The 16080-nt window shown below is 48.8% G+C and overlaps 1 pseudogene; it reads right to left on the bottom strand.

Annotated features, from left to right (window-relative positions):
• Positions 1–787: 787 nt before the first annotated feature.
• On the bottom strand, positions 788–1767 carry LOC121838378 (annotated as a pseudogene).
• Between the last annotated feature and the right edge of the window lie 14313 nt (positions 1768–16080).

Below are 16080 nucleotides of genomic sequence, written 5' to 3'. Positions count from 1 at the left end.
TCGAAAAACTTCAACCGCAGCAACCAATGGTCCCAAGACGCCTGACACAGACACCGCACAGAAGACGTCGCAACCTGCACTAAAGCGAGCAGTGAGCCAGTTCGTCTCGAAAAACTTCAACCGCAGCAGCCAATGGTCCCAAGACGCCTGACACAGACACCGCACAGAAGACGTCGCAACCTGCACTAAAGCGAGCAGTGAACCAGTTCGTCTCGAAAAACTTCAACCGCAGCAGCCAATGGTCCCAAGACGCCTGAAACAGACACCGCACAGAAGACGTCGCAACCTGCACTAAAGCGAGCAGTGAACCAGTTCGTCTCGAAAAACTTCAACCGCAGCAGCCAATGGTCCCAAGACGCCTGACACAGACACCGCACAGAAGACGTCGCAACCTGCACTAAAGCGAGCAGTGAGCCAGTTCGTCTCGAAAAACTTCAACCGCAGCAGCCAATGGTCCCAAGACGCCTGACACAGACACCGCACAGAAGACGTCGCAACCTGCACTAAAGCGAGCAGTGAACCAGTTCGTCTCGAAAAACTTCAACCGCAGCAGCCAATGGTCCCAAGATGCCTGACACAGACACCGCACAGAAGACGTCGCAACCAGCACTAAAGCGAGCAGTGAGCCAGTTCGTCTCGAAAAACTTCAACCGCAGCAACCAATGGTCCCAAGACGCCTGACACAGACACCGCACAGAAGACATCGCAACCTGCACTAAAGCGAGCAGTGAACCAGTTCGTCTCGAAAAACTTCAACCGCAGCAGCCAATGGTCCCAAGACGCCTGACACAGACACTGCATGAAAGACGTCGCAACCTGCGCTCAAGCGAGCCAGTTCGTCTTGCTGACAAACTTCAGCAGCTGAAGATGCTATCAAGTTGTCCGACATTCAATGCAGGTGCAGAAGTGGCAGCACAATGTGTCCTTTCTTGTAGCCAATTTTCACACACTGAACTGCATGCTTCAGGTCAGCAAGGGGCCAGGTTTTAGTTGTATGCCCAAAAGAGTCACACCGCCAGATGCCTAGCTCGGACGACTTGAGGGGCACCTTGAAGAAATCTCTTGCGTTCGGCAAGATGCATCCCTTGAAGCAGTCACCCAAAATTTCCAGGACGATGATTGGAGACTTCGCGAGCATGAAGCAGTCCCCTGGCTTGACAGGATGCTGCACACCTTTGACCTGGATGTGAGAAGAGTGCCGCATTTCAGACACCCTCCTGCTAAGCTGCGAAAGTGGCTTGTTCGAGGATCGGAGCTTCTTTTTTATCTTTCCTAAGCAGCTCTCGAACGGGAAGGCGCTGAAGCCGTCGAGAGGCCCGTGGTCGAGGCATTGCTCAGCAAGGTGGCAGAGGGAATGCACATTGTACACCACCTGCTTTTCCCCATACAGTCCGCCGAACTCTTGCACAAAATACCTGAGAAGGTTTCGTGCAAACTGGTTGAGTACCACGTGGTGCTCTGGTGACACGAGCACTCTGATTGCCACATGAAAAGCCAAAAAATGTGCATAGTGCTCATCAGTGAGGAGATGTTTGAGGACCACTGGCCCGACATAAAGAGAAAGGTGCGGAACTCGGTTGCCTTCCACCGGTCAAGCTCCTCTGTCCCCCTTGGTTTTCGCTGGAAGTGGCTTGGAAATGACTTGGCTGACCTCCGTAGGTCTTTATTGAGGCGGCTCCATTGGTCTTTGCTCAGTCTTTTGCCATGACCCAGACTGACCCAATTTCGAAGCAGGCGCTTCATGACGCCCAGGCAGACGAGGTGCATATATTCGGTCGGAAACAATGCAATCATGTCCACGTCAAGCGACGTGAAGGGAGACACACCGGTATGATGGCGAGGATCATCCTGCGACCGAAAAGAGTCATCTGTGCGCTCGGCTGCGTGCAGGTCTGGAAATACCTGTCTTCCTTCAATGCGTTGCCCCTTCTGGTTGCAACGTTCACAGGCATGGTAGCCGGTGTGCCCGATTGTAGCCTTCACATAGCTTCTTGCAGGGGCATCGCAGATCATTGCAGTTAGTTTCACATCCACATGGACAGCCTTGTGCACCATCCCACTGCAGGTCAGCTCGACGACCTCTTCCAAGAACGGATGCAGGTACTCTTGAAGGTTTGGCGGCTTTCCTGCACCACAGTAGACGCTGACCATAAACGGAACTGATGCTTGAATATTGGTGATTCGGCACAGTATGGGCCAAAAACCGATCTGGCTGCTCTTAAACAAAGGGAGACCGTCAATGTTTCCTTGCAGCTTTAGCTCCAGCAGAACAGGACCGGGCCCCAACGCTTGGCGGATGCCTTCAGCAAGTCCAAAGTGCACAAATGAGCCACTGGAGTCCAGTTGAGCCTTGCGTTCTGTCTGCATGAGGGTTCTCGCGTCTTTTGGAAGGTCAGAGATGCCTCTGCGCCGGCAGAAATCCAGCACGTCGTTCACGCTTGCGTGTGTCAGGTTATGCTTCTCGGCGATGTGGGCGAATTCTTCGCGTGCCGAAAGTGAGTGTTCGGGAGGAGCACAAAAAGAGACTTCAGCGGGACTGGACTGTCCTCCGACCTGCGCAGGGTCTACGCTGGGCTCAGTTGAGGAGTCGGAGGCCACGAGGTCACCGCTAGACCGCTGCACAGCACTGTTGTCACTTGAGCTGCTCTCCGAAGAGTCCTCCTCGTCACCTGGACCAGCCTGCGTAGGTTGCAGCTCTTCGTCGCGATCAACACTGAACGACTCTTGCCTGCTGCCACCAGCGCAAGCGTCGCCTGGCAATGCCTCGCCTCGACGTTCGACACTGAACGACTCTTGCCTGCTGCCACCAGCGCAAGCGTCGTCTGGAAATGCTTCCCCTCGACGTTCGACACTGAACGGCTCTTGCCTGCTGCCACCAGCGCAAGCGTCGTCTGGAAATGCTTCCCCTCGACGTTCGACACTGAACGGCTCTTGCCTGCTGCCACCAGCGCAAGCGTCGTCTGGAAATGCTTCCCCTCGACGTTCGACACTGAACGGCTCTTGCCTGCTGCCACCAGCACAAGCGTCGTCTGGAAATGCTTCCCCTCGACGTTCGACACTGAACGGCTCTTGCCTGCTGCCACCAGCGCAAGCGTCGTCTGGAAATGCTTCCCCTCGACGTTCGACACTGAACGGCTCTTGCCTGCTGCCACCAGCACAAGCGTCGTCTGGAAATGCTTCCCCTCGACGTTCGACACTGAACGGCTCTTGCCTGCTGCCACCAGCACAAGCGTCGTCTGGAAATGCTTCCCCTCGACGTTCGACACTGAACGACTCTTGCCTGCTGCCACCAGCGCAAGCGTCGTCTGGAAATGCTTCCCCTCGACGTTCGACACTGAACGGCTCTTGCCTGCTGCCACCAGCGCAAGCGTCGTCTGGAAATGCTTCCCCTCGACGTCTCTTGGTGTTTGGGGGCCTCGGCGGGTCAAAGGGAGGAGGCACGGTCGTCTGCCGCGAGAAGCCGAGCTCGGCCAGGATCTGGTCATAATCCTTCTTCACGACACGGTACTTAGACCACTTGGAGCTCATATCTAAACAAACGGAGCCGACGGAGCTGCCGACGCGCTGTCTACTGTGAGTAACTCTTTACACGTGGTAGAAACAATACTGGATTGTGGATTGGAATCGGATGCGTAGTTAGAGGTCTAGCCATTTTGTAGAAAGATAGCGAAATTAAAACGAAACCTCGTTGGGGATCTTGTTGGTTGGATCGTGGGTTCTTTAGTTGGAACAAAGCGTCTGGTCAAAGGATGTGCGAAATATCACACGAAAGACGATCCCAAAATTGGACGGAATACCAACACAATTTTACGCCATTGTTTTATAGTGGTCTAGTATCGGTTTTTAAATTTGACTCACAAAAACAAAACTCATCACACACGCTCGTATATATGCTACAAATATTTTTTTTCCGTTCGTATTATATTTATTTTACGAAACGTAACATTATTTGCACTATACAATTACTTCAATTTTGCAGATGTTCAAAGATGCCGGACTGCGGCGTGGCTGACAGGCCAACGTTCATCATTTTATTCCAGTGTTCATCCAATGTTAGCAAGCCAAAGGCACATAAAAGGCCAATATTGCCCATTTTTTGCCGGTGTTCATCTAATATTCTCAAGCCAATGGAAATGACAGGCCAATATTATCCATTTTATGCCAGTGTTCTTTCAGTATTCACAAGCCAACGGAACTGACAGACCAATATTGCCCATTTTATGCCAGTGTTCATCCAATATTCGCAAGCCAACGGAACTGAGAGGCCAATGTTGCCCATTTTATACCAGTGTTCATCCAATATTCGCAAGCCAGTGGAACTGACAGGCGAATATTGTCCATTTTATGCCATTGTACTTCCAATATTGGTTGGTCAGTGGATAAGCTGGGCCAATATTGAAGGCTCCACATAATGGCATAGCCAATATTGGGAACAGATTGGCTAAAGTGGACCATCATTGGACCTTTCTTTGCCAGTACTCTTCCAATATTGGCCCAACACCGCGTGCTGCCTGGGAACGTTTACAGCGCCTGCACTTTTGTCGGTTTTGCGCTGCTCTCGTTAGCGTGAGACAGCAACCCACCACAAACTCTGGATCGTGCTAAAAGGAAGGACGGTATCAGTCGCATCATGTTTGTACTATGCAGGGCATGCATTCAGAGAAGTGACCTGCCTTTGCTTCTACCGTTTGGACAATTTCCTGAATTAAGCATACCCTGCGTTAAAAACCACGCTAGGACATTGCGAACACCAGTTCAGTATTTGTTTTATTTCAAGATGTGGCTGATATCAAGCGCGTGGAGTGCACAAACATTTTATTAGGAAAGGTAATGAAAATCATTTTCGAAATAATGCTCGCTGGGGATGATTCTTCAATTTACCGTGTTCAAATAAAAACTTTGAAAACATTTTAAGGGGACAAACTAAAGAGGTTACCCCACTTACTAGTCTGTGCCTAGATATCACAAAACAGAAAAATTTTCCTCACTACGATTCCCCTTTAACACAGCATCTTGTGTGCTGGGGAATACTGTGACTGTGTATTTATAGGAAAGAAAAGGTAATGCTTGGCTTGTGGCTGATGGTAGATGCGGCTTGGCATCACAACGAATAATTGGGCTAATTGGTATCATATATAGTACAAACGGAAAAGCGCAAAAAATAGTGAAAATTGACTTAGAGACGGAACGTGAAGCCCTTTGTTTGCACTCTTTTTTTTTTCGCTTTCCCAATCACAGTCAGCATTTATTAACGAGCTATTATAGGTCACATTTTCGAACCAAAATAGTAACACTTCGATAAATAAACAACTCGGGAATGGGATTCACGCTGGTCAACTAAGTGATTGTTGAGCTGATTTTAATGCGCCAGAGCCTCGCCTTCCGCCACTTTGACGGCTCGCTCGCCGCTGTTTTGAAGGCCTATGCGTCACCTCTACAATGCTTACGGTAGACCACTATCTCGGCACTTTGACACTGCATTGGGATTTGCGGGTTTGATGCACTACCGGTGCTGCGACAAAATGTGTCAAGCAACCCAAAGCGTCCGAAGCGCAGCTCTATCGTACAGACTATGCTACAAACGATAGCTAAGGAAGCGCCACCTACAGTTCGCACATGTCACCAATAAGGTCATCACCCGGAAAACTAATAGAGTAAAAAATTAGAAAGAATTAGGTCAATGCTCCTCCGTAAATTTAGGTCCCCTCAACCATAAGTTTTTGAACACTTCACCTCACAGCAGGGACCTTCGAGATGTCTCTTGGGACAGTGAGAGCGTCTAATCCCTTCTCAGTCCACTTGACCTTTCCAAAAGCTGCACCAAAATGTGAAGCTGTCAAACGCAGTTTGCGCTCTTTGCGCCATGTTTGGCTCCTCGACTGCTGCCTTGTGTTCCTTTCCAGGTCCCTGGCTTCCTCCGGTGTTAAGCATAGGCCCTAAAATATACAGAAAAAAAATATAACACTGATGAGAAAGACCAGAGAGCTTTTATGTGCCATGTTATAAAGCGATAGCTTTTTGGGTGACACTTAGCAGGAATTTCGGTGTCAGCGTTTGTTGTTTTTTGCAATGGCACTGGGGATAGAAAAACCCTTCGTGTTCCCTCATGGTGTGAGGAGAGAAGTCGGGAGTTCCCATTGATTGCATAAAGAGGAAAGAGAGGAGAGCCCTTGTGTGAAATGACCGTTTTCCCCGTCGTCTAGTACCAAAAACTTGAAAAAAGTTTTAGTCGCATTATACACACACTCATGTTTAAAAACAAACCAGAGCGCCCCTAGCGGACGCCACCGGCGCCGCGCGTGCGCTATGGGGGTGTGGGCAAGAAGCTCGCCGTCGCCCATAAGGAAACCATTGAAATGCAATGTTGTCGGCGTTGATGTGAATCCCCCTGCCCTTTTTCGCGTTCGAATTGTTGATTCTATGTCTTCCTGGCGATGTCTGACTATCTTTAGCGGCGTCAGTGAAATTACCGAGGCTCATTACACCGCAAAACTTTGCGTGAATAATGGGACATGTGGCGATTCATTCCGTGTGGACACCGCAGTATGTACGCTAAAGCCTGATTCGCATGTCGAGATTTTGTTCGCAATTTTCAGTCGCGATGCCGCTCGGGCTGCAAAAGCGTGAACCGTACCTGAGATGGTCGACGTCGATACTGATAATCATGAGCAGAATACGGACCAAGTGAAGTAGGCATAACAAGTCAGTAATGGTCACTGGTAACTATGATCAACATCCCCTTGTATCTACCGTTTACATCGAGCCTGCTTACCAACCTTCAAATTTAACTCTTTTGAGGCCTGCACTTACTTCTTATCGCAAGTACCGGGCCAATATTTGGTCTATGGCCGGCGTCGTCTAGGAGAGCAGATGACAAGCAGAAACGTTTGAAAGAGCAGACGACAGTTCGAACGATCAGGCGGCCGTTTGAACTTGAAGACGCACTGAACATAGTCTGCAGGTGATCCGCACAACTTGACGGTTTTCTCGCGTTCATGTTGGAACAAAACAAATAAATCTGATGACCACAAGTATCCGTGAATTCAAGCCAAAGTGCTCCCGCACAAGCAATCATTGTTCGGCGGCGTCTGCTTTTCCCTTTTCACGGCACATATCCAGATTCTCGAACGAACAGAGCACGTGAAAACTGACCTTCAGACTTTTCTCGACACTTTTGGTACGGCCCCAGACGAGAAGGAAGGTTTTTGTCTGGTTCCTTTTAAAACGACGCAGGAATACAGGTCTGGCATGGGGACTTCTGCCCACAGCCCCATACCGGAAGTGCGACTGTCGCGCCACCACCGCGCCGTGACGTAACAGAGATGAGTTCGTGTATATGGAATTCCACTTTGGCAGCGTCCAGTTGCTACGCGTAATGTTGGGGTGTTTTAGAAACTTTCACCCCGTTTGATTTCAATATAAATTCTTTCTACTTGTCGAACCCAACCGAAAACGTTAAGGATGTTCTGCCTGAACTCGTTGACTTGCAGCTGCCGCCTTGCATGTAGAGCTTCGCCTCATTTCTTTCCATGTGTCCCCCTCTCCACTCACCGCTGACCGTTAACATTACCCGCTCCCTTCACAACTTAACAATACCGTGCTACGGCTACCGGTCTTACTTTTTTGCACACTGTGGGCAAAAAAGGTGCCCTTTCTTTAGGATCAGTCAAATTGGACAAATTTAGCAGTAATTTTTACCCTGGGGATCCCCCGAACTAAAAAATAGAACAGTGGTAACTGGGTTTGTCCTGGACCTCTCTTTCAGTAGTAGGTCCCCTGCATCCGCCGGTAGGGCTTGAATGTGATGCAAAGCTTGGTTGCGCAACGTGGCCCTTTAAAACCCTTTAAAAGAAGCCCAATGGCTATTGGTAACATGCATTCCAAGAGAAAATATAGAAAACAATAGGTGGAAAACCCAAATGGCAGCCAGAAATGTGCATCCGTATAGCTCCCGTGCATTCTAAGCAATGGTAGATGGTAGGGCTGCACTACAAGGTGTGAATACAGCCTTCTGCCCTGATGGCATGCCTGCTTACCTCCAAAATCTCGTTGCCCAGAAAGGGAATGGGGATCTCCCACAATCCACTGGTCGAGAAGAATGTACAGTCTTTCGGGGGAGCATAAGAGGAACTTTTGTGCTGCCCTATGTTTCTTACAACTGAAAGTCCATGCGGGATAATGGGTTGCTGGTAGGACAGCGGTGATCTGGCCATTGCAGGGCCGAACCTCGTGTGTTTCACTGTGCTGTCCGTCACCAGTAGCAAAGCCTTCCCGAAGTCGGTGCAGGTGCCTAGGGTAGCGAGCGCTTCCTCAAAGCTCCTGTTGGCGGCATTTTGCTGGCACTGGCTTCTTGGTGAGATCCTGCTCTCATACAGACGAGATGTCAGCGGGGTATCCAGCCCGCCCTCCCTCACGCTTCTCCAGTTCACCGACTGAATCGAGGTACCCGGGATGTGGGGCCCTCGGGGGACCCTCCGCTGTTGTGGCAGGTCGGTGCAGTTCAGCTCCGCTGGTGCCTCGCTGAAGCCTTTTGACTGCAGGAGTGCGACCGTCCGAAGGAGGGCCATCAGATGATTACATGCCACACCTCCTGCAGGGCATTCACAATGGCCATCCAACAACTGGCCTTGCACCCCAACTGCCGCCATCACAGTGTACGGATCCTGGGTCTTCTTCTTGCTTCGGTAGGAGGAGCCCTTGAGGAAAAAACTTCCTGCACTGAATGGGATAAAAAAAAAAATTGTACACCGGTTTTACACTCCAAACAGCTGTACATATTTTCTTCGCAAATAAAAACCAATTTCAGCACATTTCTTTTTTTTTGCAATGTCACATTTCGAGTAGGTTCAAACAAACGTGGTACGTTTACAAACGCCGTGAAATGAACCCAATACATCAGTGGTTTTGGAAAGTCTACTCTGTAGCATTGTGAGAAATGCCACAACCCGCTAACTTCTTAGTCTTCAAAAGGTTACCGAGGAAGGAATTTAAAATGCTGCCTGCCACCCACCCCTACAACCTTTTCTGCTGTTCTGTACGATTTGCGATTGCGATTTCTTAAACACTCAAGGTTGTGACTCGTGAGGAACCTTTTGCAGTTACTGGTACGCGGTCGTAAGTTTATTGGAGGGGTACGAAAAACGAAACGAGCGAGTTCTCGGCTGTCACCGAACGACAAGCTCACGACGGGGCAGCGTACCGGGTCGTTCGGAGTGGCCACGCTAAAAGCGCGATCACTATGATTAACTGTATTAAAATTATGGAATGTTACTAAAAAAAATTACTACAAAACAAGAAAGAACTTGCCTTTTCCTTGAGTAGTTAGCCCTTATCGATGCGGGGACCACGTAAGCTTCGACGAAGAAGTTGTAACTTCGCTCCATACACCGGTCTGTGCCTGACCGACTCCAGTAGAAGGTCTCCACCTCTCTGTCACTTATGTGTGGCAGTGTCGATAGGTCATTACACCAACAGGTGATTGGGAAAACACTCGCACAAGCCATAGCTGAAAACGGTACGGCGGCTACGCTGCACGCCGACCGGCCGAACTAGTCGAACGAACCCTGCGTAATGGCGGCGATCACCCAATGTTTCTAGATGTTTTACTAATCCAGCTAAACTTTTTTTAGTGTTGCCAAAATTCCGAAAGGGGTCTATTGAAAGCTTCCGACACCGTGCGTGACCACCAGGAAGGCCGATAGAGACGTCGTGAGCTTGGCTGCGTAGCCAACCTACTACCGCGGAGCGGGCAGGGTGCCTGCGCTAGCTCGACCTGTAACGATTACTACTAACAGAATAAATAAAGAGAATTCAATCTAGGAATAAAGTGTACGTACCACACGATGTAGAGGTAATCCATACGCCGTTTATTTGAGCTTAAAGGGTCCATGAAACGAATTTTGGGTTGGGATAAATCATTTTAGAATGGTATTTTACTAAGAGCACTTCGTTCTGTGGCCCGAAAGAAAAAGGTAGAAAGTCAAAAGCCTGATTTTCAGTGCGAAAATTTGAAAACACAGCGGACTATTTCGTACTTCCTCCCCTTCGTAAGCTCTCTGCCTTTTCACTGTGATACATCCGCGGTTCCAAAAGCGCGTCATGGGATCAAAACGCACGTCACGCGAAACCGGACCTCTCTTAGTCCCTTCACCGCTAAGCTGACATTGTGGTGGAAGCTACGTGCTTGCCGGACCAATCAGCCGTCTCCCATTCATCACCTGACCTCAATCTCTGCGCGTGGGTATGTTCGAAGGAGCGTGATCACGTGGCAAGTCTGGCTGGTCCAACGAGCGCGTAGCTTCCTCAGCACTGTCAGCTTCGGAGTGAACCGGTTGGGGAAAGCAACTTTTGTCTGAATTTTGAGCGACGGGCTAATCTTCTAGGGGGACAATGGATCTGTCCTGTTAGTGGTACACAAACCAGATTCCGAGAAAGAGGGCCTCCCTCTTTTCGTCATTTTGAACTGTTTGGTGGAGTGCGCGATTTATGAGTTGAGGAGGAAAGCTAAACAGGAAAAAGTTGAAAAAGCGTTTCATGACCCCTTTAATGTCAAACAAACAGTAGACTCGATCGACGTGCGAGTGACGAGGGGAGGGTCCGCCACCAACGAAACGACCGGCTAGCACCGAACGGATTCCCCCGCAGCACGGTCCACCCTACCGCTCAGTCACAACCTCGAAAATGATAAGAGCGAACAACGAGAGGGGAAAACTGGCCCTCTATCCCAAAACAAGGTCAGCTATTCGAGCGGAAAGGGTCCACTTCGAAGAAAAGGTTGAGGGCGTCCTGTTCTGAGTCAGCAAGGCGCGCCTAGCTGGGCTTTGCTTGTGGGCGAAGTCGAGGGAATCACAGGCGAGTTTGGCGGGTCCTTGCCTCTTTTTTCGCTTTCTGAACTCATGATGCGAGCGAACACCCCGGAAAAAATCTTCAGAGTGGCAAAACAGCAAAGGTTCCGCTTTGGATCATGGATTAAAGTGGATTTTGAATTGTAAAACAGGGTTGCCAAACGCAAGGCTCAAAAGATCACGCGTGATCGCTGAGAAACCACCAACCGCCTCTCGGTGTGTCTGAACGGCGTCGCTCGCGAACCGCATTCGCAACCGCTTCGCGAATGCGGAATCGCTTCCAGTGTGAATGCGCAATAACGCTGTAAGCTTACGACGCTTCACTTTCGAGTTTGAAGTTATTTTAGGTCTATTTCAACGATCTCAAATTTTTCGAAATTATGTGAGGTAAAAGAGACGCGCAGTGAACTTTTGTGAGCGATGGTAGGGGCCATGTCACGCCGGTTATGCGTGAAGGGCAGCCCCGGCGGAGTCACAACTGACACTACGGTACACAAACACCAAACCCAGTTGTTTTGACTGCTTGAGAATCTCATTTTAGAAGTCTGAGAAGTCGTCGGGCACCTGAAAAAGAGAACTTGGTCCGATTCAGCGGTCATCCTAAGGGTACATCTGTAGAGCGCCGCCATATTTTCCGAGGGAGGATAAAAGCCACGAAGCGACTTCACTCCGCACCTCGATATTCGGTATTTCAAAAAGAAGTGCCTTTGTATGTTCGCAATTAAGCTAAAAGACATGTTTTAGAATTGCCGTTTATAGATAGGGAGTGTCTACATCCACGCACGGGGATGTACGTCGGGAGGAGATAAGACTCCTCCACGCAATACGTCACTTCCGGCGCACTACGATCGACTTCCGGTCTAGCCTCCCTTTGTTTTCCATCTGCTCGGCGCCCATTGCACCTTGCGTTCCTGCCGTGCGCGGACTACTGTCTACCCAGGCAGCACAAGGTGTTGGGCCAATATTGGAGGAGCATTGGCATAAAAAGTTCCAATGATGGTCTACTTTGGCCAATCCGCTCCCAATATTGTCTATGCCATTATATAGCATCTTCAGTGACGGCCCACCTTCTCCAATGATCAACCAATATTGGAAAAACATTGGCACGAAATGGGCAATCTTGGCCTGTTAGTTCCATTCGCTTGCGAATATTGGCTGAACACTGGCAAGCATGGACAATGTTGGCCTGACAGTTCCATTGGCTTGCGAATATTGGATGAACGCTGGCGTAAAATGGACAGTGTTGGCCTGTCAGTTCCATTACGTCGCGGATATTGGATGAACATTGGTATAAAACGGGCAATTTTGGCCTGTCAGTTCCATCGGCTTGTGAATATTGGATGAATAATATAGCGGCGTAAACCGGACAATGTTCGCCTGTCAGTTCCATTGGTTTGCGAATATTGGATGAACACTGGTATAAAATGGGCAATCTTGGCCTCTCAGTTCCATTGGCTTGCGAATATTGGATGAATACAGGGGTAAACCGGACAATGTTGGCCTTTGAGTACACTTGGCTTGCTAACATTGGATGACCACTGGAATAAAATGGTCAACGTTGGCCTGTCCATGTCGTTGGCATTGCAATATTTGATGGGGACTGGCATGAAATGGACATTTTTTTAGACCACCTGAGACTGGGTGGAAGGAACACGACGACGTCTAAGGTGGTCTAAAAAAATGGTAAACTAACACCAGCTCGCCTGCGTCATAACTGTTTTTTCATGAAATGGACACTGTTGGCTTTTCTGCAGCATTGGCTTGCCAATGTTGGATAAACACCAGCTTATAATGGTTACTGTTGTCCTGTTAGTACCATTCGCTCATCGTCAATTCAAAAACACAGTGGTATATAATGGTCAAAGTGTGTTAGTCTCACAACACCATTTGCTTAATAGTGGAAGCATGTTGAAATAGGCTGGTTTAGGCGTGTTCGTTTTACCTCAACAAGTTGAAATTGCTCAAACGATTGTCAATTTAATGTTATTTTTTCAAAGCGCGATTCAGGTGCTTTTCTGCAAAGTAAACAAAACAATAACAACGTACAGAACTTAATTGCGATGTTTTGCTCCTTCACTGTGCATATTAAGGAGTCGCCAGCGATATGGGCTCATCAGGACCGCCAACTGGGAAGAAAAAAAAGAAGAAACGATGTCCGCGTTTAGAGCCACTATAATAGATTATTGGGTCCGGACATTTCGTCGAACGCCGTTTCATCGAAGCCGTTTCATCGAACACCGTTTCATCGAACGCCGTTTCATCGAACGCCGCTTCATCGAACGCCATTTCATCGAAGCCGTTTCATCGAACGCTGTGACAGCCTGCAATATTTTTGCAATTTATTTTGATTTTTATACACAACGTCATCTAATACACCCTTTTTTTAAATCACAGTATGCAGTGACGAGATAAGTTCCATTGTGAGCATGTCCTGCTTCGAGAAGAATGCCTCCATGAAACAATGACCCCTCTTCATATTACATGAAACAATTAAAAATGAGACAAAAAAAAAAACAGAAAGCACGATGTGCTTTCTGGGAAGCGCGTAGTGTTTTATTGTGAGGTTCCGAAAGTGTGACAGAGTACACCCAGGGCTTTACTATTGTCAGGTGCGGGTTGGCCTTCCTAAGAAAGCGTCCTGAAGATGATTCATAGGCAAAAGGGTTGGTAATAAAGTTGACAGTGAAGGGGAGGTAGTTCTAGTCCAGGTGTAGCCCGAAACCATGTTGGCTGACACTTTGTGCAGCTTTTGATTCAGTAGAGTTTGAAAACTAAAAAAAAAAAAGCAGAAACGTTCACTCTGAGCATAAAGCTGATAATCAGAGTATCATTATATTTGATTTCGTGTGCTCTCTTGGCAGAGTATCGTTTTATTATATGCGTGCTGTCCTGGCAGTTAAATGCTTTTCGTGAATAAACCTTCAACTAAGCGTAAGTGTGCAAATGAGCTGGTGTGAATGGCACATCACCGAAACCCTTGGACAGCCGGTAAAAAAAAAAACGACACAGACATTCAAAAGTGTTTTAGGTGTCGGTCCTTTATCTGCAGTGTCATGTTTTCTGACAGGTACATGAGTAAAACTTTTCAGTGAGTCGCATACCCATTTGTTTTTATACCAATGGTTTTTATTTCTAGTAATTTGGCTCCAGCCTAAAGACAGCTTCTTAAGTGGCTACCTTAGTCTTAACAAATGTAAGGTAAAACATCTATAAAGCGCTGTTATGCCTCAAAACTTTATACAGAGAAATTCGATGAAACGGTCCTAAGCGATTCGATGAAACGGCGTTCGATGCAATGGCGTTCGATGAAATGTCCATTCATTCGATGAAACGGTGTTCAATGAAACGGCGTTCGATGAAATGTCCGCTACCCATAGATTATTATGTTGACTTTATGATCTCGACAGAAAAGCTTCGTACTCTAGCTACGGGCTTGTGGACTGCACCTCGTGTCAGGTGAAGTACTTCTTTGCGATTGACTTGAACAAGACACTATTCTGAAATGTGGTTATACAATGACGGCTCTATGACTTTACAACACTACTGGTGCCACAATAAGAGCCCTAATGCCTCCTACATGGCGCCAAGGCACTGATACCAGACGACAATGTTGGTTTGATTTAGAGTCTAGCCCCTTTTTTACGCATTTGATTTATCACTGTCTCTTTTCAATTTTGACATTAGGCTCCGAGCTGATTTCGAAGCTTCATGTCTGTCAGTCCTTTTTCGTCCTCTTGCTGTAGAGTTATCATGTCTAATGATGAATTCCGCTCGCAGATCTCGAGCGCTCCAAAACCGCTCCATTTGGAGCGCGCATATTCCGCTCGCAGATCTGGCTCAAGTTGGTCATCTTCCGCTCGTAGATCTCTGGCAGCGCCCGCTCCACGGAGCGCCCCAAACTCCGCCGAACTTGCTCTGCGGGGTTTCACAGATCTCTCCGGAAGTTGACAGAGCGGCCCACGTGATTTCCGCCTAAATCGGCGGTGCGCATGCGCGGCGAGGTTGGAGAGATCGGCGGGCCGGTCGGGTCGTGGAGTTTGATCTGATCTGTTGCGTCGATTGTTTACTCTGGATTGTGACGGCTCCAACGCTTCTACTTCGCGTAGACCAGGGATAAAAAGCCGGGATTGTGGAGCGTGGTAAATCGTAAGCGCTGACATCTGTGATCGCGAGAGGAAGAACGAGAAAAGGAACGACAGAAAAGCCGGAGGCAGACGCAAGGTTAGGCCTATTCGTTCTGCAGCCAGTGATTGTTTACCTTTTTGCACTGCATTCCGTCGGCGTTTTCCCGTGAAATAAAGCAAGAAGTGGTTAGGCAACGACCGCGCTAGTGATGGTTTGTTACCTCTATGTTTATTAAAGTCGTTCTACAAATCTGAACTCCACCGCTGGCAATCGCTGTCCGTGCCCCGCCGCTTCGAGGCGGCCGAAAGGTATGTGACGGTGCCAAACGCGGACGTCTTCGTTATTTGTGACATGGGCGCCGTGGTACGTACAATTTCGCCCGGTCTGTGTCGCGTGTTACTTCTGCAGTTAAGCAGTGACAGTCGTCACTGGTCGTCGGAAAGATTTGCCGGCTGAGGCGTTGGTGGGACTGTTCGAGCAGCGGCCATTTTGTACGGCGGAGGGAGAATGGGTGGGAAGGGGTGTGGGGGAGGTCGCTCCAAAAATGCAAGTTTATCTTCCCCTCGTCGATTCGGAGCGGGTCCCACGGAGCGGAATTTCGCCTCCCTCGCGGATTTTGGAAAGCGCTCCAGATCTACGAGTGGAATTCACCATAAGCAACCTCTTCTATATTGATTTTTGGAAACTCGGATAGCAAATACGAGCAGAGACAAACGAAAGAATTCGAGAGAGAGAGAAGTATGCAGGGGAGGGGTCGCGCCGACGGCCTCGGAACGGCTTACCCTCCCATTTTTCCCACGCCATCACTAATCTATCCAAATCTCTCCTTTGTGAGTGAAGAGGACTCGACGACCTTGAGGGAGGAGGGCACTGCGCATTCCTAAGCTGACAGTGCCCGGGAAGCTACGCGCCGGCCGGACCAGTCATCACATGCACCGTTCTCTGCGCGTGGTTACGGAAGAGGGTGTGATCACGTGATTAAAAAAAAACCTGAGATTTGTTCATCGAGTTTTTTTAGCTTTCTCTGCACTCTCAGCTTAGGGGTGATGAAATCCAGCCCGTGAAACAGACACACACAAGCACACAGAAAGTGGGATCGCGAGCACCAAGG

The sequence above is a fragment of the Ixodes scapularis genome, unplaced genomic scaffold, assembly GCF_016920785.2.
Source record: "Ixodes scapularis isolate PalLabHiFi unplaced genomic scaffold, ASM1692078v2 PGA_scaffold6__148_contigs__length_123643588, whole genome shotgun sequence".
In the NCBI taxonomy this organism is placed as follows: Eukaryota; Metazoa; Arthropoda; class Arachnida; order Ixodida; family Ixodidae; genus Ixodes; species Ixodes scapularis.
Note: the sequence above shows the minus strand (reverse complement) of the source record. Positions and strands in the feature narration are given on the sequence as shown.